The sequence below is a fragment of the Nycticebus coucang genome, chromosome 20, assembly GCF_027406575.1.
Source record: "Nycticebus coucang isolate mNycCou1 chromosome 20, mNycCou1.pri, whole genome shotgun sequence".
Lineage (NCBI taxonomy): Eukaryota > Metazoa > Chordata > Mammalia > Primates > Lorisidae > Nycticebus > Nycticebus coucang.
In genome coordinates, this window is record NC_069799.1 from 51,743,783 (window position 1) to 51,768,655 (window position 24,873).

General features: G+C 40.9%; 1 protein-coding gene and 1 long non-coding RNA gene across 2 annotated transcripts in view; one reads left to right on the top strand and one right to left on the bottom strand.

Moving 5' to 3' along the window:
• Positions 1–24,873, top strand: part of PIP4K2A (phosphatidylinositol-5-phosphate 4-kinase type 2 alpha) — a 167,618-nt gene that overhangs the window by 25,029 nt on the left and 117,716 nt on the right. The gene's annotated exons all lie outside the window — the stretch shown is intronic.
• LOC128572414 (uncharacterized) lies at positions 5,054–11,383 on the bottom strand. Its single transcript, XR_008376198.1, has 3 exons — positions 9,586–11,383; positions 6,850–6,932; positions 5,054–5,742 (listed from the first exon to the last, which is right to left on the bottom strand). It is a non-coding gene; the product is annotated as an uncharacterized LOC128572414 (long non-coding RNA).

A 24,873-nucleotide genomic window follows, 5' to 3' on the forward strand; every position in this document is an offset into this window, starting at 1 on the left:
TTTGCAGTTTGGTTAAGGAAACTGACATTTGAACTTGACACTTAGGTATGAATTTCTCAGCAGTGATGATAAACTTGTGGTCTAACCATCCTTGTCTAATGAAAGGACAAATACTGGTTTATTTTCACTCCCTGGTTCTGAGGGAAATTTGCTATGAAAGGGATTAAATACAAAGTGAATGACCCCGACAGATTAAAACAGTGCTGAAATTATTGCATATGCAAAACTTTTCATTTACTGAGTTCTGTGAAAGCCACAGAAACTCAGCACCCACCGGGTGTCAGAGTGATATAACTCAGCCCTCTGTATACAGAGATCCAGCTTGAAATAAAAGATTCCTTCAAGAATTGTTTCCCAGTCTGCTTGGTGACAAACTGAGGTTATTATTGAGTGTCAAAAGGACATGTCATCTGCATTGTTGACTGAAAGACAATTCCTATAGTATGTTGTTAGTAAAGACCTTGCCTTATTAGGTCAAAGGAGAACTTGACTTGTGGGCTCCTGAGAAGGCTGCTCTGTTTCTGTCAAGGGGAAGGCCACGTGTGGGACCTACACATCTCTGAGAAAACACTCGTCAGTACCACTCAGTCGCAGTTGCCAGAGTCTAATCTATAGAGCAGAAAAGACTGTGGGTCTGGGAAAAGAGATAGCAGGGGTCTACCCTGATGATATAAGGCTCTGTGCCCAGCTTCCACAGCGTGTTTGTGTGGAAACATATCCTGCCCTGTCCTATTCCTCAAACAGTCCCATGTGGACTTTAGACTATTTTCTGTTGTCTCAGCACTGACACAAATCTGATATTTGGTTCCCATTGACAAAGACAAAGAGTTTATAGAGTCTTGACTACAGGTCTAAGCTGCTTTCAGCAGCTCTTCCCATTCAGTAATTATTAGAATATGTTCTTATAAAAGCTTCTTTTTGAGAAGTTAGAGTTGTGCTTCTTTGAAGCGTGTTCCTAAATGTGGGTTTGCTAAAGCCCTAGTAGGCCAAGCACAGTGTTGGGATCAGGGGTTCCATTTTAATCAGAAGCTCATGGGCTTGGCGCCAGCCACGTACACTTGGATTGGCAGGTTCGAATCCAGCCTGGGCCCGCCAAAACATCAATGGCGGCTGCAAGCAAAAAATAGCCGGAGGTTGTGGCAGGCACCTGTAGTCCCAGCTACTTGGGAGGCAGAGGCAGGAGAATCACTTGAGCCTGGGAGTTGGAGGTTGCTGTGAGCTGTGATGCTATGGCACTCTACCCAGGGCGACAGCTTGAGGCTCTGTCTAGAAAAAAAAATCAGAAGCTCACGACTGAAAAAATGGAAAGTGCCCCAGTGGGAGAGCTGCCTCATCTGCCTCATGGTTTGTGGAATCAGGCAGGATGTCCATAGGAATGAATAACTTTTAAGTGGTACAGTATTTCTTTTTTACCCAAACGATGATGTAACAAGTTACGTTTTATGATGAAAAGTAAGGAATAAAATTTGTATAAGAGCTTCTCGAGGTAAAAAAAAAACAACAAAAAAACCAGCTCTGCTCTTGTACAAAGATGCTTTATACAGTACAAGGTACAAGAAAGTATACTGGGCTGGAAATCAATAATCCTGAGAGGGAAGGAGCAGGAGTAAAAGGGGATGGCGTGTGCACAGTACGGTAGTGTTTGAGGTCATGGCAGGTGCTCAGGAGGTGGGTGACAAGCACAGAGGAGGACACGAGACTGACCTAGCCCAGGGAGAAGCTCTAGTCCACAGCCACCATCCTGAATTTTATTAGAGCAAGATGAATTTGGTGATCCCTGCACTTAGTTGCTTTCATTTGGAGTAGAGACACACAAGTCAGCACTGTTTGAACTTCTGGCATTTCTTAAGACTTACCAAAACTACTCAGTTTTTCTTGCTTATAAAATAGGGATACCATTCCGTTTCCTTCCCCCTGCAGGGTGTTATATGGGGGACCAACCATGCTCAAAGATGAAGACATTTCATCCCTTTTTTTAGCCTGGAGCAAGTGCCAGGAGAGGAGAGTGGTAGAAATGTTTGCTCAAGTGCCCCGAAAATAATTTATACTCCAGTGCCCTTGTGTTTGTATCAAATCCCTTTGTTAATTTCTTTTTCTTGTTTAGAGGAAATACGTATATTGATTTCACAATCAAGGCAGTATTGCATAATTTGAAAGGGCTGGCATTGGAGACAAACTATTTCAAATTCTAGCCTTCCCATTTGTGTTGGACAAACTCAGTTTTCCAACTTCTCAAACTCAGTTTTCTCCTATTTAAAATGGGTGATTTTTGCCATATTATTAAGATGACAAAGTGAGGTCAGGAATATCAAACAGTCTGGCAATATTAATAGTCAGAGTTCACTTGAACGTTAGTTTTTTCCTGCTCCCCTTCTTGGATATTTGTGCTCTTAGAAGAAAAATTCTCATGAAAGAGGAGATACTTTAGTTTTGTGTCACTCTGTTCCACAAGGACAGAGATGAAAATCTTCATCTTTCAAAATTTTATTTAAAATCTTCCAATTTGTGTAAAACACATTAAAATGGCAAATAGTAATAAGATAAGGAAACCAGTGGGGTTAATGATTTCCAGGTAGAGGGACCCTAATGGTGTAAATATGATCCGATGCTGTATGAACTTGCAGGAGGCAGGCCAGCTTTGCACCTGAGTTCAGACTTAGGAGCTGACTGACTGGGCTCCAATCCCGACTCCAGCACGTTCAGCTGTGTGACCTCTCTGTGCCTCACTCTTCTCATTTATATAATAAGGATGGTATTAATACCTAGCTCATAGGATTGTTCCCCCACCACTTACTCTCAAATAGGGTATTTTTGAGGTTTAAGTGAGTAACATCCATTAAACCTTTTGAACAGTACTGGGCACTGCTAGCTGCTGTTTTTATAACTGTTGTTGTTGTAATGCTAATAAGGTCAACATTAATGCAAGTTTAAAGAAATGTTTAATTAGAATAAAATGTCTTCTTGGAATAAGCCATTACAAGACTTTTTTTTCTTTTTTCAAGGTTCAAGTGTTTGGAACGAATAAACAAATTCTGTCCTTGTTGAGTGATATGTTTACAGTGACCCTGCTTTGTGCCCTCAGTCTTTCTTAACGTGAAAACGTTGCTGAAGATAAGCCTGAGCAGTCAGTGAGGACCCTGCAGGGGATTGCTGTGAAGATGCTTCCTTAGGTTGCTCTCTGTGTGGTTCTGTGCTCTCTGTGGCAATACCTTCCTGCATTGTTTACATTTCCAAATTGAAGCCATATATCCCTTTCCTGTTGTGCACAGTGAAATGCGTGTGCAGCCATCCCTCAGTATCCGTGGGAAGACTGGTTCCAGGAACCACCCCCACAACGTCAAAATCCAAAGATGCCCCAGTCCCTGATACCACATGGTGTATTTGTGTATAACCTGTGCACGTCCTTCTGTACACGTAAAGTCATCTCCAGATTACTGCAGCACCAACACATCACATGCTGTGTCAATGATTATTATACTGTATTGTTTAGGGAATAATGACAAGAAAAGAAGTCTACATGTTCAGAAGGCCTGATTATGTCTTCCAGCCACTGTTGGTTGAATCCAGGTGGGACCTGCAGATGTGGTGGACCTACTTACTGTATGTTTCATCTGAGGAATTAGTGACATCGCAGAGCAGTGATTTTCTAGTTTTTTGCTTTTTAGAAATACTTTTTTATGTACAGGCCTTTGTTAACTGAATGCTCAGTGTGTGTTTCTCTAGGAGAGAAGAGGCAGTTGGGTCTAGGGAGAGAAAGGACAGGAAACACTAGAGCCAGCCCAGCCCTCTGTCCCAGACCCCTTAGCCACTGAAAAGTTCCTTTAAGCTCCCTCTGATGGGCCAGGTGCATTGGCTACTGCCTGTAATCCTAGCACTCTGGGAGGCTGATGCAGGTGGATTGCCTGAGCTCAGGATTTCAAGACCATCCTGAGCAAGAGTTAAACCTTGCTTCTTAAAAAAAAAAAAACAAAACAGCGGGGCGTTTTGGCAGGCAGCTGTCTGTAGTCCCAGTTACTTGGGAAGCTGAGGCAAGAGAATCACTTAAGCCCAAGAATTTGAGGTTGCTGTGAGCTGGGATACCTCAGCACTCTACGCAGGGCAACAAAGTGAGACTCTGTCTCAAAAAAAAAAGAAAAGAAAAGAAAAAGCCCACTGTTATGAAACCTCCTCGAAGAAAAAATCTGCCAAGGAAGAAGAAAAAGATGGGTCAGTGTTTTTAAAGTTATGGGCAGACAAATGAAACTTTGAGGGTCTCTCTCCTTTCATGAATCTTAATTCTTGATGATAGCTGATTATTTTAGGATGTGCCGTCAATAAGAGCAAGACCAGATCTTTTTGCTCTTGGCTCTGGGTGTGCACGTATGTAAGGAACATAATGGGAAGAGGACTGCTCCCTTATCCTAATAATAAATGAACTGTTGTACCAGATACAAGATACTAACCCTCTGACTAGGGCCAATCATGAACTGAAGAGGCAGTGTGGCAAATGTTGCAACTTTTGTGAGTGAAACATTTCATGCTTTTAGAGACTGTGTAGTCTTCCACTGTATGCTGTTCCCCCTGTGGGAGAACTGTGTAAGTGTAAATTTTATAAAACGGTTCTTTATGTTGCCCTTGAGGTCCGAGACTGTGCACAGACTTACAGGATAAAATGCTTCATTTTGAGTCTGTTTAGAATCCTGTCCTCTAATGATCCTGTGTGTTAACTACTCACTGTTGTTATCAATTGCAAGTTTTTCTGTCATGTTACTTTTTTATGTTTAGAATGTTTTTTCTTTAAAAATGTTTCAAATTATTTTTTCTTTTTTGTTTGAAAATGTTTCAAATTATTTTCCCTTTCTTCATCTCTAATAAAGAATAAATGGTATTTATTTTCAGTTGAGATCTTTCGGTTCATGCTGTATATTTTCCTGCTGCGTTTGTGATGATTTTCCCTATGGGATAGTTTCTTTTCATTTTTTCCGGTATTTTCTTTCATGTTTAAAATAAATTTTATTGAATGTATTTGAGGTTTATAACATAATGAGATTCACAGAAATAGTAATATGGTTACTGTTGGGAAGCAAATTATCTGTCATTACACATACATACAGTTGGTCCTCTGTATCTGTGGATCAAAGATACAGTAATTGAAAACAACAATAAAAAAGAATGTAAATAAAAAATGTAGTGCAACAACTACTAACATAGCATTTACTTTGTACTGGGTATTATAAGTAATCTAGAGATGATTTAAAGTGTTTCAGAGGATGTGCTCAGGTTGTAAGCAAATACTGTTTTATATCAGGGACTTAAGCATCTCAGATTTTGGTAAGCTTTGGGGTTCTTGGAACCAATCCATTGTAGATAGTGAGGGGTGCCCGTCATTTATGTGTGTGTGTGAGACAAAAGCAAGTATGATCTACCCATTTAACAAAAATCCCAAATATCATACACTTTTATTAAGTATAGTCCTTATGTTGTATGTTAGATCTTTAGATCTGTTCACCCTACACATCTGCTACCTTGACCCCCAGCTCTTCTTCCTGCCTCCCCTCCACCCTCATAACAATTGTTATTCTCTACCTTTGTATATTTTGACCTTTTTAAAAAAAAAGATTTCACATGCAAGTGATATCATGCAATATTTTTCTTTTTGTATCTGGCTTATTTCCCTTAGCATAGTACATTCTTCAGCTCCGTCCACGTTGTGGCAAGTGGCAGGATCTCAGGAATAGTTTCTTTTTAAAGTAGATGTTTTCCCTATAACAACAACAAAAAAATAATCCGACTTTTTTCTGCTTACTTGAATTGCAACCCACATAGGGTGTTACATCATAAGCATGTGAGAATATCATATTTAATTTATAAGAACTTAATCTAGTAAAACAAATATGGTCTCATCTGCCTTTGTATGAGTGAGTGTGTATGTGCTAGGTTAAGTGGCTCTGGGATGGTAGACGGAATGAGTGTGCTCTTTAGCTGCTGAATACCTGTCATCCCATAGGGCCCAAAATGTAATTATAGTGTTTCAAGACATGTAAAATTCAAAAGGACTAATTTAGACTGGGCATGGTGGCTCACTCCTGTAATCCTAGCACTCTGGGAGGCCAAGGTGGGTGGATGGCTGGAATTTAGGAGTTCCAGACCAACCTGAGCCAGAGCAAGACCCCAAATCTCAAAAAAAAGAAAAAAAAAAAAAAGAAAAGAAAGAAAAAAGCTGGGTGTTGTGGGCACCTATAGTCTCAGCTACTCGGGAGTCCAAGGCAAGAGAATTACTTGAGTCCGAATGTGATAAAATGAGACTCTGTCTCAAAAAAAAAAAAGACTAATTTAGTGGCACCAACATGAGATATTAAAATACAGTAGAACCTCTTTAAGTTGACCACCCAAGGGACTGCGACAAACTGGTCAACATACAAAGGTGGTCAACATAGGGAGTAGGCCTACTACTATACTGGTGAGGATGAGTGCTGCATGTCCAGTGTATGAAAATTAGGTCAAGTCGAGGAGGTGGCCAGTGTAGGCAGGAGGTTGGCTATGGGGCTCTACTGTATTGCATTGTTACCTCCTTTTCCCCACATTCTACCTTATTAATAGACTCAAGCAGAAAATAGAGCTTGAGGTCCTCAATTTTTGGTTGATTTCTCAACCTAGAATAATTGGCAAGAAGAAAGTGGTTGTCTTGATATCTACTGATACTGCTTTTCAGAACTCTGAAAGGAATCCAGGGGGTTAAAGTCCCCTTTTTCAAGTCATCAGTGGGGTTTAATTAAGATGTAATTTGTGGAAACTGTTGGGGTGATTAGATTTCCTTCAGTAAATAAGAACAACTATCTAGGAGTTCAAATTGTCAAAGGATGCAGTTACCTGCCTTTTGGAATAATGAGTTTCCTGTTCCTGAAAGAAATTATCCAAAATGTGCCAGTCCAGCATGTTTCAAAGTTGTTTTTCTGCAGTGAAAGACAAGATGATAAACACAAGCCCACCTGACCCCCCTGGGCTGATCAGGAATTGTGCTCTGGTACTGATGCCAGCCCTGTCTCCCTTGCTGGCGAATGAATATTGGAATGAGAGGCCACAGGTTGTTAAGGTGTTGGGCCTGCTCACATTTGTATATGAAAAGCCTAAAATGATTAGCAAATATAATCATGCCTGTAATCCTAACACTCTGGGAGGATGAAGCAGGTGGAAATGCCTGAGCTCACGAGTTCAAGACCAGTCTGAGCAAGAGTGAGACCCCCATCTCTATTAAAAATAAAAAAAAATAGCCAGGAGTTATAGTGGGTGCCTATAGTGCCAGCTACTCAGGAGGCTGAGGCAAGAGGATCGTTTAAGCCCAAGAGTTTGTGGTTGCTGTGGGCTGATGACACCACAGCACTCTACCTAGGGTGACAGAGTGAGATTTTGTATATGCACATATATAATCATTTGTATCAAAATTACCAACAACACACTAGATAACTGAAAATTGGAGTTACCAAAATGTCCAATATGTTATTGATTGTACATCTGGTGACCTCATGGCCTGTCACTATTGGGGACCACCGCAGGAGTGCAGTAGGACTGAGGAGCTTTCATCTTTCTTAACTCTGAGACTTTGATTCTGCCATGACCAAAATTTCACAAGGAAATTTTTCTTTTTAATGATTCACCTGTTTTTCTTCCTGAAATTTATTATTATTGATACTATGGTAAGAGAAGTGGAAACTTCGATTTTTATGTCCTAGTCTGCAACCAACTGTTCTGCAGTAAGTACTTGACCTGATGCTAACTATCAAACACTGGTTAAAAAAAGGAAATCTGTTGAAGAGTATTCACCAGTATTTCGTCGAACACATCTTAGAATTTATCCGAGTGTAACTCTTACACTGTGTCATTGTGAGCTCTAATTCCATCCACCAACGTTAAGTCTCTCCAATTCAAGCAGGACCATTTTCTGAATCAAAGTCCTGTTGACAGTGTTAACGTTGGAATTCTTGAGAAAATACACACTACAGATCTGCCATAGTTTAAATTAAATGACAAGATTGTAACCAGTAATGAGGTTCCTTTCATTGCATCTGTTCCACAAGTGCAAAAGTAATCCTTACTAACCCACTCACAGTTTTACTGGGCTGGACACTGGCCGAACGGGTCAACAGTACAGAAGTTGAGCAGCTGTTTGTGAGACAGCTGTGACCAAGATGGCCGTAAGCAACGCTGTAAGGACACACCAAAGCCCAACTTCGAAAGACTTGGCAGGGCAGTGAACTACCGGGAAACAGCAGTAATAGGCTGGGCAATTTCCTAGAAGTTTTCAAAGAACTCAAGGGTACTTTACAGACGGTCACTTCACCATATGCCTGAAACATTGGCAAGATTTTTAACTGGTGACTCTGCTTGCATAGAGGACTCCGAAGATACTCTGGTGTTTTATAGATTAGGGGTCCTTTTGATGATCTTGAGCTTGAGTGCTGATATTGGACGTTAGGGGGAAGCTTTGGGTTTTCTGATAGATGTCAATTATATTTCACTAATAGAACTTTTTGTTGAAAGTAGGAAATATTTTTAAGAGGACAAGTTAAACTAGTAGGCATAATTTTTTTTATTATGAACAGATATGTATAAGAAAGAATAAAATGAGACAAGTACAGTCAATGAATAATGATAAAACACATGGGATATTAGCTTTTGGCAGAGGGCAGATAAGCTTAAAAACTTTTTAAACAATTTCCCTTGGCAAAAGAAGTAGAGGCAGTGGATATAGTAGAAAAAAACAAGGGACCCAGTCTAAGGGTGATGATGATTAGTACTACAGATAATGCTGTTTTTAATTAAAAAAAAAAAAAAAGACCCAGCTCAGCGCCAGCCACATACACCAAGGCTGGCGGTTCAAGCCCAGCCCAAGCCTGCTAAAAAAAAACAACAGTGATAACTGCAACAACAACAAAAAAATAGCTGGGTGTTGTGGCAGGTGCCTCCCAGCTACTTGGGAGGCTGAGGCAAGAGAATCGCTTAAGCCTAAGAGTTAGAGGTTGCTGTGAGCTGTGATGCCACAGCACTCTACCCAGGGCAACATAGTGAGACTCTGTCTCAAAATTAAAGACCCAATCTGTAAAATCCTTGAGATTATCTAAATTTATGTTTTAATATTAAGTATTTAGAAGTAGTAAAACAGAAAAGCTCTTGGGAAAGTAAACTAAAAGATATTTGCCACAGACCTGAAACTGAAAATGGAAAGTGAGCGCAGTAAATTGGGTACATTTTACATCTAAAATATTGGACTCCAGGCTTCTCACGAGTATTTCAGATAAGGATCCTTCAGAAAGTTTCTGGAGGGTAGTCAGTAGATGTGTTGCTAATGGTAGCCATGGACATCAGGACAGATCTTGAACATACATATATCAAGATCTTATACTTTGAATCGTGTGTGTGTGTGTGTGTGTGTGTGTGTGTGTTTTCACTAACTGCTCAGAAGGAAAGCTATAAGACAGCAGCTAGCAAGCTGGGACAAGTTAAGAGAGGGACAGCTAAAGAGGCAACAACAACAAAAAAAAAACCCCAAGAAACAAAAATAAGAAATAAATCAAAAAGCAAAAATAAAAAATAAATGAGGCACCAAACCTTGAGAAGAAATTGTAGTCAGCAGGGATCCCTAAGTCTTGAAAGATGAAGCTGTGATTAAAAACAGTAAGAAAACATCAGCTAAACAGACTTCTTTATGAAACTGCAGAACCGAACAAAAGGGAACAGTTGATGCTTGAGGAGGAAAGTTTAAAGTTTATGGAAAAAGAAAATAACGTGTGGTCAATGGTTTACAGAGCAGCTTCACCTTTGCCATCTTTCCTGACCTTTACCCAACAGTAAGGGGAAGGGAGAGGATGTGTCATTATTCACATCTGACAGATGAGAAAACAGGTCAGAAAGAGCAAGTGACTTGGCTAAATTGACATTGCCCGCGCTGGGGTCAGGGTCAAACCTCGCTCTGACTCGGGGCCGCATGCACGTCCCACCCGTGTTTCACAGACTGGGGGTCTACATTGTGGAAGACCCAGGATCACTTGACACACTGTCTCTGTGTTGTCAAGCCACACAGCATGGGGAAAAACATAAACTGTGAATACCGTTGAGGCCTTACTTAAAGGAAAGCATTTTTATTTGCACTGTAATGTAAAATAAACTCTGTGTGCATGTGTGTGCATCAGAGAATGGCCTCTGCTAGGCAAAAGCAAAGGGGCCCAAAAGATTAGTCTTGTGTGAAGAGAGGATGGCTGGTAACGTGGTAGGTGATTGCACATTGTTCATTCCCTAGGTCAGGCTTCCTGAAACTTTTTAAACAGGGGGCCAGTTCACTGTCCCTCAGACATTTGGAGGGCCGGACTATAGTTAAAACAAACAAAAAAAAACAACTGTGAACAAATTCCTATGCACACTGCACATATCTTATTTTGAAGTAAAAAACAAAATGGGAACAAATACAATTCACACCGCTTCATGTGGCCGCAGTTTGAGGATGCTTGCCCTAGGTCATTCATTGGTAATGTCAGAGTTTTCAGACACAGGTGATGCATATTTGAAGAGGAGCGGAGCATCTGTGTCTCTTCAGATGTCTGGTAAGAACACCAGTTGTTCCAAACAAGGGTTAATGTGGTATGTTAACCCTGGCTATCCTCAGGCTATAGTTCTTCCAGGTCTGGGGGGAATTCACTAATGAGGCAGGTTTAAGGGAAGAACAGATATTATTCATAGACTGTTACAGAGGTCCTGTTTGCTTTGTAATGCCTACCAACTGCCCTGCCACCTCTAGTTCTTACAGTGCAGTTTGTTCCTTTTGGGTGTTATCACCTAATTTTTTTTTTTGGTGGTTTTTGGCCAGGGATGCCACCTCCAGCATATGGGACCAGCACCCTACCACTTTGAGCCACAGGCACCACCCCACCTAAATTCTTGAGTGTGGAGTTTATTTTAAGCATATTTTCTTAAGCTTATGGATGCTGTTAAATAGTCACCAGTAATTTGTTCTAAAAATATTAGGAATAAAATGATCAGAACACAGTGGTTTCCTAATTTGGGAATAGCTGGCATTTTCTAGTAAAGACAAGGTGTGCGTGTTTGAGGTTTGAGGGCTGTCAATGGCTCCTGGCAAAGGAAATGAACAGATCTTAGAGCAGGTTAAAAAGAAATAGTTGTAGTACTGAGAAAGTTTAACAGAAGCTGGAATTGGCTCTGAACAGTTTGAGGACAGTGAAAAGTTTAGTAGCTTAGAGTTGTGTAGTTTACACAGGGGATGTGTATTTAAGGTATTCAGCAAAGTATTCTTCTTCTGGTATTTTTTATGTCTTTTGAATTAACTATAGCACAGGAATTGGCAAACCATGGCTGAAGAACCAGCTCCAGGGCTCCACTTGTTTTTACATCATTCATGAGCCAAAGATAGTTTTCAAAATACACCAATAAAAGTGGTAAAAAAAAATCAAAACAGTATTTCATAACACATGAAAATTCATTAACATTCTATGACATTTAAATTTCAATGTTTATAAATAACTTTTATTGAAACACAGCCATACTCATTTGCTTCCTGTTTTTAGATGCTTTTGCACCATAACAGCAGAGTCACAAAGTTGTGGCAGAGATTGCGTCACGAAGCCTAGAATATTTAACATGCACCTCTGCATGGGAAAAGTGTCACTCCCTGCTATGGTAAAGAATATTACTAATGTGTGAAATTGGAGGTTTTCTTTTTTTTTTATTTTTTTAAGACAGTCTCACTCACCTCGCCCTGCGGTTGGGTCCTGTGTTGTCATAGCTCACAGCAACCTCAACCTCTTGGGCTCAAGCATTTCTCTTTCCTCAGCCTCCCCAGTAGCTGGGACTGCAGTCACCCATCACAACATCCAACTCCTTCTAGAGAAGGGATCTTGCTCTGGCTCAGGCTAGTCTGCAACTCCTGAGCTCAGGCAATCCACCCCCTTCAGCCTCCCAGAGTGGTAGGATTACAGGCACAAGCTATCTCGCCTTGCCTGAAATTAGGGGTTTTCATTTTTTTTTTTTTTTTTGTCTTAACAGTGAAGTTTTAGCAAATAGAATGATTTTATCAAATGAAAGGACTGGCTTTTTTTGTTTTCTCCTGGTTTCCACACTGTCTGCTAGTAGGCTCACCGACAATTCTTCCCATTCCCTATGCACTTGTAAGTTTTTCTCCTAGAGAGGAAGAACCTGTTTTTCCTTCCTTGAATCTGAGCTGGCCCTCAGACTCCTTTTGACCCATAGAATATGGTGATGATTTTTGACCTGCAGGGCTAGCCTAATTCTGAGGCCTTATAGCTTCAGTCCTGATCTCTCAAAACACTAACTGCCTGTAAAAGAAACTAAGTCCCAGAAGCCATGTGGCTGAGAAGGAAGACGCCTGCCTGACAGCATCCTAAGTCCTGGAGACAGGGGCCGACTTGGATCCTCCAGCCCCAGCTGGACTGCCAGGAAAACCCTGTGGCTAAGCCCTAGGGTTTAGGAAGCCCTTGCATTCCTTACCCGTGAAACTATGAGCCAGTAAAATTAAGGTCTTGTTAAGCCATGAAGTCTTGGACTGCTTTGTTATGCTGTATTACCTAACTGAAAAAGTTTGGAGATATGTGCTGGACTTTTTACTATGAGAGATGAAAAAGAAAAAGTATCCTCTAATACAGGATGTTAATAAATAACTGTAGTTAAATCCTACTACAGTTGCAGGCTTGAGTTCCTAGTACATGCAAATCATCTGAAAAAAATCAGTCGCTATTTTTATGATTATAAAAGTAATGTGTGCTTATTGGAGGAGATTCAGAAAAGAATAGAAAATTCTAAAGCACAGTACTTAAATTGTTCATAATTCTGCCATCTAGAGATAATCACTTTCAGTTCCAGCTTTTACTTTAAAAATGGATTCCTAAGGCCGAGTACTGGCTCATGCCTTCCAGCTCTCTGGGAGGCTGAGGCAGGTGGATGGCTTGACCTCAGGAGTTTGAGACCAGTCAAAACCAGTGCAAGACCTCATCTTTAAAAATAGCCAGGTGTTGTGGCGGGCACCTGTTGTCCCACCTATTCAGGAGGCTGAGGCAAGAGAATTGTTTGTACCTGAGAATTTGAGGTTGCTGTGAGCTGATGCCACTGTTACTCTACCAAGGGTGACAAAGTGCGACTCCATCTCCAAAAAAGAAAAAATTTCTTATTTTATAAAATTATATATCCAGTTTGTACTGTGCTTTATTCATGTATCATCCCTAAGTACATTTCAGAAACATAATTTTTAATGACCACAGCTTATTTAAATGGATTACAAAAGGCTCACATAATTCGAGAGTATTACATGGCCTTCATTTTCTACTCTCCAGATTTCTTAGTGAGATTATTTTTTTGAAGCAGTCCTTTTTTTAGATAGCTTTATTGGGATATGAGTCACATACAGTATAAAGTATACAGTTTAAATACCATTTAAAGTGTACAAGTCAGTGTTTCAGTATATTTACAGGATTGTATAGCCATTATCACAATCTAATTTTAGAACATTTTCATCCTATTTAAAAGAAGCCCAAACCTTACTTCTTCTCCGACCTCCACCTTCAGCTCTACAGGACCACTAGTCTGTTTCCTATCTCTGTAGTTTATAGACTTGTTTTCAAGGATCATTCATTTTCATTCCTTTTTATGGTCAAATAATAATCATTCCTTTGTCCGGATAGACCATGTTGTTATATTTACACATTCATCCACTGATGGGCTTTGTGTTGTTTTCACTTTTGGTTATTATGAATAATGCTGCTATTATGAATGTTTGTGAACAAGCTTGTTTTGGACCTGTTTTCATTTTTCTTGGGTGCATATCTAAGAGCAAAATTTTGGGGTCGTAACTCTGTATTTGGTAACTCTGTATTTAACTTTGAGGAATTACCAGACTTTGAATTATTTTACATTCTTGGAGGCAGGTTTCTAATTTCACTTCATCCCTGACAACCATTTAATATTTTTGATTATAGCCACCCTAGTGGGTATGAAAGTCATTGTTGTTTTGATTCATATTTTCGAAATGACTAATAATATTGAGCATCTTTTCATATGCTTATTGGCCATTTTTAAATCTTTTTTTTTTTTTTTTTTTTGAGACTGAGCCTTAAGCTGTCACCCTCTGTTCAGAGTGCTATGGCATCACAGCTCACAGCAACCTTCAACTCCTGGGCTCAAGCGATTCTCCTGCCTCTGCCTCCCAAGTAGCTGGGACTACAGGTGCCCGCCACAACACCCAGCCATTTTTTGGTTGCAGCCATCATTGTTGTTTGGCGGGCCTGGGCTGGATTCGAACCCACCAACTCAGGTGTATGTGGCTGGTGCCTTAGCTGCTTGAGCCACAGGCGCTGAGCCCATTTTTAAATCCTCTATGGAGAAATATCTATTCAGATGTTTTGTCCTTTTTTTTGTTGTTGTTGTTGTTGTTGCAGTTTGGCTGGGGCAGGGTTCGAACCCACCACCCTCAGCATATGGGGCTGGTGCCCCACCCACTGAGCCACAGGTGCCACCCTATTTTGTCCATTTTTAAATTGGGTTATAAGTCTTACTATTGAGTTGTAAGAGTTCTTCACATGGCTGGTTGTGGTGGCTCATACCTGTAATCCTAGTACTTTGGGAGCTTGAGGGGGGTGGATTGCTTGAGCTTACGAGTTCAAGACCAGCCTGAGGAAACGCGAGACACCCTCCCCCTCCCAATCTCTACTAAAATTAGAAAAACTGAGGCAAGAGGATTGCGTGAGCCTGAGTTGGAGATTGTTGTGAGCTATGACGCCATGGCACTCTACCCAGGGCAACATATTTTGGGTACAAATCCTTTTTCAGGTTGGCAAATACCTTCTCTCAATTTGTTGGGGGTTCTTTTTCCTTTCTTGATAGTAGCATTAAAGTTTTAGATTTTGATGGAGTCCACTTTATCTGTTTTTTGTCACATTGCTTTTACCTTCATTGATATCTAAGAAACCATTACCTACTTCTAGATCACAACAATTTTTAAAGAATTTTGAAAATGTTACTTTATTCATTTAGTGTCAACTCTACACAACTAATATTGTATTTTTTAAAATGCAGCTCCTTCGAGGTCAATACATCTGGGACATATTCTTTTTAATAGCTATATAATATTCCATGGTATAAATATACCTTGATTATATATTTAACCTTTACTGATGGGAATAGTTTATTTCCAGTTTTGGTTTTTTTTTTTTGCCACAAACAAGACTGCAAAACTCCTTTTGTATGTTTATCTTTCTATTCCAGTGTCTTTGTTCTTGCAGGATATATTACCTATGCTGTAGTAGGAAGCTTCCTTTAAAATGTAAGTTGTTAAATTTTGTCTGACATTATTAGCATTTGAGCACTCAGGTCAGCTGATTGGGAAAAAAAAAGACTATGAATCTGCTGTAGAAGTGCCTTTCATCACAGCCAATTCATTTCATGAAGTGAGTTGTCTTCACCACAATCGTTCTTTCAATAGCTTATTTTATTTATACATATATACGTACCTTTGATGGATTTCCATAGAGCAACAAAGGAAAGAAATGCAGAAAGCTTTGGGAATTAGCCAGTAAGAAAATATATGGCAATGTTCATTCCCTGTCTCCCATTTGGATTTTGTATGTGTGTGTTTGTTTCATGCGCCAATGGAAAAAATTTCAAGACCACTTAAAGGTGCACACGTGTGTGGAGCCATATGTGTTGATGTGTAAGCCTGGTGGAGTTACACTGGGAATGGGGGACCCATCATGGCTCTTTGCTGTAGTCCCTGTACGTGTATCTTAATTTCTTTTGCAGAAAGGGGGCTTTGAACTGAGGCAGCTGTTTTTTTTTTTTTCAGGGAATTGTGACAAAACAAAAGTTCAATAATTAAAATTGAATATAATTTTTATATCATTTTTTTCTCATGGTTTATAAGGAGCAAAAAAAAAACTTAACAGGAGCTTTAACTGCTATCTGTCCTGTTAAATCTGTGTTAACATAATTAATGGTCAGCTATTCATTTAGAAGAGGCAGACCAGCAGTTGAGTGTTGTAGTATTTTTAGATTCTTTTAAGAGCCCTTAATGGCCTGTCCTATTACCTCCTTAGTAGACCACACTCAGCCTTCCTTCAGCAAACTTTCACATTGTTGCCATTATGTAGACTCTGCCTGGAAGGCTACTTTAGTGCCTCAGCCCCTGATGGAGATGTTGAGTTACATTTTAGCTTCATTTTAAAAACATTTTCTGATAGATTGAATGATCTGTTATAATAGCTAAGCAAATAATTTGTAGGAAACTGTTGACGGGAGGTGGTTTTGAGGGCGCTTTTTTCCCTTTGACCTTTTTGTTATGGAAACTTTGAAACATTTCAAAAGTAGAGAGACTAGAGTACAGACCACCCTCGTGAGCAGCTGCGCAGTTAGCTTCAGCGCATATCCTCTGGGAACTTGTTTTGCTCCCTTGTTCTGCAGAACCCCTTACAGCAGCCACCAGCGATGGATGGCTGCTGAACCCAAATGTGGTGGCTGGTCTGAATAGAGTTGTGCCAGGGTGTAAAGTCCCCACCTGAGTGCCTTCCCTGGCCCTAGTATGTAAACAGGCCTGTCTTGTGCTAGCCCCATTTTTGTTTCCTTTATAACACTCTTACAACTTATAACTATTTAACTAATTGACATACCTAGGAAGTTTCCCCATTCCCTATGATAATGTCCTCTCCTCAAGGGTGGGGCCTGGCTCCCAGCCAGCACCTGGGGAAGGAACTCACCCCAACAGGAGTTCTCAACCCAGGCCACCCCAAACCTCCTCTTCTGCAGAATATATTATTGTCGTCATCTTTACTATCTTGATGTGAAACTGCAGATGGGAGTTTAAAAAAAAATGAATGTAATGCACTAACTACAACAACAGAAGAATATAAGGGAAGTAGTTTGCAATCAAATCATGTGCTTTTTCCCTCCTTCTGTTTCTAGTTTGGGCAGTGGAGATTGTGTCAGACTAACCCAGCAGCCGGTGATAGTTTTAAAGTCTGGCGAGTGTGCACACATCTGGAGACGATAGCCTCGAGCTCCCCAGTTCCTCAGTCACTTTCCGTCTCTGCTGCTGGAGAGGCCTTTCCTGACTGAGCCATTTAGGCAAACCCCCCTCCCCCCCCACACACACCCAGCACTTCCTGTCCCTTCTAAGTAAGCCTTCCTCCATTGGTCTTAGCACAACTGACATTCTGTTTGTTGGTCTGTTTCCTCCTCCACTAAGAAGCTCTGTGAGAGCAAGGAAGATTTTCTCTTTGTTCACCACTGTATCCTTAGTACCTAGAAAAGCCGTTTTCAACCTGTGGGTCATGACCCCCTCACAGGGGTCGCCTAAATATCAGATATTTATATTACGACTCATAACAGTAGCAAAATTACAGTTATGAAGTAGCAATGAAAATAATTTTATGGTTGGGGGTCAACACAACTGTATTAAAGGGTCACGGCATTAGGAAGGTTGAGAACCACTGACCTAGAAAAATGCCTGGGCTATGTCAGGTGCTCAGTTGAACACATGAATCTTTTTTTTGTAGAGACAGAGTCTCACTTTATGGCCCTCAGTAGAGTGCCGTGGCCTCACACAGCTCACAGCAACCTCCAACTCCTAGGCTTAAGCGATTCTCTTGCCTCAGCCTCCCGAGTAGCTGGGACTACAGGTGCCCGCCACAACGCCTAGCTATTTTTTGGTTGCAGTTTGGCCGGGGCCAGGTTTGAACCCGCCACCCTTGGTATATGGGGCCAGCGCCTTACCGACTGAGCCACAGGCGCCGCCCCACATAAATCTTTTTATTTTATTTATTTATTTTTGAGACAAAGCCTCAAGTTGTCACCCTGGGTAGAGTGCCATGGCATCACAGCTCACAGCACCCTCCAACTCCTGGGCTCAAATGAGTCTCCTGCCTCCACCTCCCAAGTAGCTGGGACTACAGGCGCCTGCCACAACACCCGTCTATTTTTTGGTTGCAGCTGTCATTGTTGTTTGGTGGGCCCTGGCTGGATTCGAACCTGCCAGCTTGCGTTTATGTGGCTGGTGCCTTAGCTGCTTGAGCCACAGGCGCTGAGCCACATTGAATCTTTTAATTCTTGCTCTCTGATTCTTCAACAAGAAGAGCCTATGAATGGCTGGATGGTGGGCAACTTTTCAGAAAAGCTCTCTCCCATCTGCCCATCATCGAGCTGGACATTCCCTTTGGTTAATCTCTTACCCCTGCACCCCTCTCTGCTGCGACAGTTCTTAAAGTGAGAGGCTGTAGCAGAGAAAGAGACTCCCCACCTAGAATTTTGTCCTGCCACATTCAGGATTTTAGAATTCTCTTCTTGATCTGGCCATACATTAAATGCTTTTCTGCTCAAGTAGTGACACAAAGTTGGAAGATGGCCAGTTTGAAGGTTGATGATAGATTCTGACAGAAGACTGGTCTTTGAAATCTGAGGGCCATCCCAGGGCTTGTCGGGAGTGAAATGCCATCACTGTAAAGTTCCATTTATCACTGGTTCCTGAAAGAAGGGAACACACTTTGTCATAGATGCAGGCTTTGACTGTATGTGCTGTTTGATTAAGCTTGGTAAAGAGTTTTCAAGCAGAATAACCTCTTACAAGGTGAAGCATCTATTATCATGACCATAGTTTTTGAGCCTCTGCTGTCTGTGGAGTAATACCTGTGACAATGCTCTGTGCTGAACCTCAAGGAGAGGCGGAGAGAGGAGAGCTGTGAGGAGCAGAAGGCGCTGACTCCACCCGCCATTGTGGAGCACAGGGAGGAAGGAAGACTGCCAGAATGGCACCAGTGTGTCCATTTCCTGTTACTGGTGTTTGGGAAATGCTAGCCATCACCCCCCCCCCCAAATTTAAGTGATAGATAATGTACAATAAATTATGTCATTTTATCAAAATGTAAATCAATTTCCTTCTTCCAAGTCAGGAAATGTCAAAGAAATACTGTATTGTTCAAGGATGACAACCAACGACTAGTGAGACTTGAACACTTCCTGGCCTTGTCCTGCTCTGGGTGTTACGTAGAGTGGACATGACTGCCTCCACTGCCCTTGCACGCTGAGAATTGTACTGCACTGATGGTTTCAGGGGACCATCTGGCTTGTTCATGAGCGTCTTTTGTTACTTATAATGACTTATTTATTAACAGTCCTTATTTACTGTTCTTTTTTTATTTTTGAGACAGAGTCTCACTATGTTGCCCTTAGTAGAGTGCAGTGGCGTCATAGCTCACAGCAACCTCAACTCTTGGGCTTAAGTGAGTCTCTTGCCTCAGCCTCCCAAGGAGCTGGGACTACAGGCACCCGCCACAATGCCCAGCTATTTTTTGTTATAATTGTCATTGTTGTTTAGTAGGCTCTGGCAGGGTTTGAACCCACCAGCCCCAATGTGGCCAGCGCTCTAACCTCTGTAGTACAGGCACTGAGCCAACTGCTGGTTCTTAACATGTTCTAAGAGGTAAAGAGAAGGTGTCAGGGAAATACTTGGTTGTAATGACTTCTGCGACGTAAGGATTTCATTTACGGCCACAGTCTCCGCTTTTGTGTTAATGTAGATGTTTCCAGTACTCAGTGTTCTAGTCAGCATTGTATGAATAGTAAACAATGTAAATTATAAGAGCAAAGAGCCAGGAAGATGGCACATACCAGTAACCACCATTCTGAGCTATGTTCTTAAGGCAATTAAATAAATTCTCTTTGATCACTGGCTTCATTGGCACTACCTTTCAGCTGCCTGTAAAAAATATAGTTGGAAATTTTCTCTCTTCCTCCCTTCTTTCCTCCCTTCCATTTTGGAGACAGAGTCTCACCCTATTTCCCTGGGTAGAGTGCCATGCCATCATAGCTCACAGCAACCTCAAACTCTTAGGCTTGAGCAATCCTCTTGCCTCAGCCTTCCGAGTAGCTGGGACTATAGGTGTGTGCCACCACACCTCAGCTATTTTTCTTAGAGATGAGGTCTCACTCTTGCTCAGGCTAGTCTTGAACTCCTGAGCTCAAGGAATCCACCTGCCTCGGCCTTTCATAGTGCCAGGATTATAGGCATGAGCCCCTGCACCCGTCCTATAGTTGGAAATTTCTTAATAAAACAAAACTGGGTAGTGGCCCAAGTACTTTTTTATGCTATAAGGAATCTTTAAAATACCATTTCCAGAAAATATTTCTGACTCCAGAACTCCTAGCATAGTGACTGGCACAAAGAAGATGCACTATCAGTATTTGCTGAATGTGTCACAGGATGGGTGAAGGAATGCAGTCTGAGTAGCAGAAACAGCTGGTCTTTTTTTTTTCCTCCCAGGTCTATTCCTGCTCTTCCTCTGTGCTCACCCAACAGGGTTCTTAGGGGTCATTTTTTCTGATAAGTATGAGAACAGTACTTCTAAAGGGAGGATTTACCAACAGAAAGTGATATAAGTCAAAAGGGGTTATTGGAGAATAGTGCCAACATAGTTATACAGGCTAGTTAACGCTTTGGAAATACCCACCACCCTGCACGAGACCGTGCCTGCTAGATGCCTTGAGTCTAGAGTGATAAGGAAAGGGGAAGTCTATGCCCCTGTGGCTGAGTGCTGGCTTGTTAGCTTGCACAAAATAGATACTATACCAAGTTAAAAACAGGAAAAAGCAGCAGAGAGAGAAAAAATAAAGGTTGTGTGTATAATCAAGAGGGTGGAGTAAAAATGTCATTCTTACTCAGCAAATTTCTGGAGAAAACATGTTGGTCTTTCATTTGGTGAAATGACTTTTCATTTGGCTGTAATATTCCACTGGGATGGTGCTGTGAATTCAATAAAACAAAGCTAAAGAAAAATCTGTTCTGTCTGAGGGAATGTATAATTAACTCATAGAAATTAGTGCCATCCAGTATATTACAGAGGAAAAAGGATTAAATACTGGTACAAATAAAAATAGTATGTTATTGTTCTCCTTGGGCTAAAATTATAGGCCCATCAGTCACCCAGTGTCAGGGTCTAGTTTATCACTGGCTGGAGTGGAAACAAAGCTTTCTGTCTCCCTGTTACATAATAGTCCACAATTATATGAATAGTAGGATTTTCCCCCCTCTCTCTTCTTGGAAGAATCTGGTGTGAAGTGGTGCAGGAACAGCAAGAAGTGATGGTTGTTTTGGAGTTGCATTTGGTGCTTGTTTCAATTGTGTTAGAATAATTTTTATAGCTTTTAAAAAATTTCTTTCTGGATAGCTCATGCTACTTTAATAGGCTCTGGGCTTGAAATTAGACCCCAGGCCAGAGGTAGGGCAGTGGTTCTAGTCCTAGGTCTACACTTGACTGTTCTGGTCATTTTAATTCATTCATTCAGAAACATTTATTGCATTTTCTCGCATTGAGTTCTAGAAATATGGAAAGGAATATAACTAGCCTCCTTGTAAGGACGCAGTCTTTTTAGCGTATCATAGGGATGGACATAATTATATTGCAGTATAGAGATGTATATTGACTATTTTGTGACAGAGGAGAAGGAACTGAAACTGTACTCGATGATGAGCAGTGGGAAGGACTTCCTGGAGGAAATGATGCCTGAACTAGGGGGAGGGAGTCGTCATCCTGGGTGATCGGGGCCTTGTAGGGCATTCAGACCAGAGACAGCCACATAGCAAGTCAAATAGTACCCAGGTGTGTTCAGAGGGGTCACCAGTTCCTGGAGAGGGAGGCAGGAGATGAGGCTGCAGGACCAGGATTTCGGCATCTTGGTTTCCTCTCCTGGAAAGGAAGCTGTGTTAATACTAGAAGACTTCTAAGGAACTTGCTCATTTTCTCGAAAGCCTTGACAATGAAGCTTCTTGGTGAATAACATATTAAGCTGCCAGTCCACCTCTTGAGAATGTTGAGGGCTGCATATTTACTCTCTTGGGTTTGGCCACATCCTGAGTCAAGGTTGATATGAATTGTGTTTGAGTTACCAGACTCTTTTTTTTTTTTATTTTAAGTTTTTTTTTTTTTTTTGTAGAGACAGAGTCTCACTTTATGGCCCTCGGTAGAGTGCCGTGGCCTCACACAGCTCACAGCAACCTCCAACTCCTGGGCTGAAGGGATTTTCTTGCCTCAGCCTCCCGAGTAGCTGGGACTACAGGCGCCCGCCACAGAGTTACCAGACTCTTAACGTTTCCCTTTCTGGATCTGCTGGTCCTTATCTCCATGTCTGTCTTGTCTTGGCCGTGTCTCTCTGCCCCTTCTTATTCTGCCCTTCTGGATTTAATGTTTGCATCCATCTCCTCTGGACTTCAATGTTTGTTTCTGTTTTCCTCAGCTCCTCCCAATTCCCATCCCCCTTACATGTAGGTGTCCCCAGATTTGGCTGGGTTTGTCCCTATACGTCTTCTCGGCTGTGCCTTTTGGTTATGTTTTACAATTTCAAAATTTGGCATTAGCAGGAAACATGTAATATATAAGAATTGGAAGTGAGCATGTTCTTGAGGTTAAATCACCATGGACGAGGAATCTCTTTATCTCTTTTTGTAACTCTCTGGAAGTAGATGTCAAGGTGTGGTGAGTACACTGTTCAAAGGTATTGCATTGGATTCAAATTTTTTTTAGTCTCATTGCTCCCGTAAAGGCTGTCAGGGCAGCCAAAGAGAGCTTTGTTTCCAGAGTGCTGGTGCTGATATATTATTCATGATGTAGTGGCATTAGATGTGTGAGATGGCTGGGCTCCTTTTTCTTATTCAACAATAAAGGCATATTGTTGATTGGCCTTTAAGAACTACAGTTTTTTTGGAAGACGACGACTCACTTTAGGTTGAAATATACCTTGCACATTTTTTTCTCTTTTTTTTTTTTTTTTTTTTTTTAGGGAGTCTATGTAAAATATAGTTACATATTTTTGTAATCATTTTGTCTGACATTAAAACATTGATTGCCAAATTATTTTACATTAACAATTGTTATATTATTATTTTGGTGATTTATTCCTCCAGTGGTACTAGTCCAAATGTTTTTTTTAATGTTTCTTAATGGCAACAGGCCTGCCAACTTCATGAAAGAATAACAGCTTCTCTACATTTAGCTAGAAAAACACTCCTAGAGTGGAGTCCTAGACAACTAGTTTGTGTGTGTATAGATTTTAACTAAATCTAGAAATTAAGGTAATTAAGGATGAGATCTATGGGTTAACGCATTTTTCAAGTCTTAACATAAGTGACATTTCCTTGAGAGTGCCCCTTAGATCTGCTTGCACCCCTTTGCACCTCAGCACCTCACTTCTCTTATCCTGCCTGTGATCACTCACATAGCATCACAGCCCCATGTGGCAGGACCTGGGCAGTTTTGTTTATTTTTGTATCTCCAGCAATGCTGGGTGCTTGGGGTGCCATCTTCCAGCTGCAGGCCCTCTCCGAGTGTGCTCATAAGGATTCAAGAATTTAGTGAGACAGTTTCAGTAAAGCCCTTGGCATGGTGACTGACCCAGAGTAAGTGATCAGTAAATACCAGCTCTTATTAAAAATTCATCAGGTATAATCTCTCCATCCAGAAAAGATGCGTAGTTAAGGTTCACTAGGTCTTTATGCTCTTCTTTCTCTGCATTTTTATCTATTCACATTTCTTTCTACAATGGTTTCTTGTTAAAGGCTTTCAATCATTTGTTAAATTAGTTGTTTTCATAACATTTTAGACTAATTTTTTATTTTGTAGATATAAAAAATACATACGTGAACATATACATGCATGTATATTTTCCTCAGCTCTTTGCTAACAAATGACTGCAAATACCAGTATTTACTGCAGTGTCTCTGGGCACTCAGGAAAGGGAAAGTCATTCACATAACTAACCTTAGCTACTGGATGCTGGGGCGATGATGCCCATCAGTGTCTTCTCTGCTCCCTCTGACTTTGAGCCAATTCCTTCCAGCAACTTTGTGTTCGCTGCAGCTGTGACCATAATTGCAATCAAATGATAGATTCTTGTGTCACACTTGGATTCTCTCTTTTTTTTTTTTAATTGAAGGCTAGGATGGTATTTCTGTCTTTAGCAAGAATGTTGAGTAGAGAGAGATAACCAAGCATTCTAAAATTAAATGGAAAATATCAATTGGTTGTAACATGTTAGATAGTCAACAGCATTTCTTAAGATTTCTATGGTGTGCAGCAAACTGTCTTTAGGTACTATAGAGAAATATGAAAGTGACTTCTTACTAAATTGACTGTAAAATTATATCAACAGTATATTCTCATTATGGAAAATACATAAAATATGGATGAGAAAAAAAATGTTGTTACAACCATTATTGATTGCACTACTTGCCCTCTAGAACACACAGTAAATATGCAATAAATAATGCTAAATGAGAGGATGAATAAATGAACCCCTGGGCTTCATAGTGGATACCCCACAGAAGTGAGGGCACAGCTGTTCACAGCTGGGGGAAATTCATCAGCCAGGTGGATCTTGAAGAGCGGCTGTGCAATCTTACTTTTTAGTTGTTGACATGAGTTATAAATTACATGGGTTGTTCTGATTACTCTGTTAAAGATTGCTTTTAGCAGGCACACCAAGAAACACTATAAAGTCATTGTAAGGTGGGACCGTAACCTATGTCTGGGTACATGCTGAAGCCCTATGACAGAGTTGAAGTGTTCTGCTTTTATGGCCCAGCGCAGGCTCCCTTTTTGTGGTCTGCATGCCAATTAACAGATCATATTCCTTCATTTTCACTGTACTTGTGTAAATAAATTTACAGATTAGAATTCTGGAACCTATTCATATTTTTTGCTAGTGAAGATGATTTGGTAAAATTTTAAGTAGTGAGTGTGCGGAGCCTTTTGAGCCTCCACTGCCCCAGCGCTTGCCCCTGGAGTTCGGCAAGTTGAAACCACCTGTGTTTAGATGCTTGGTGTTTTCCAAGTGTATGCTGCG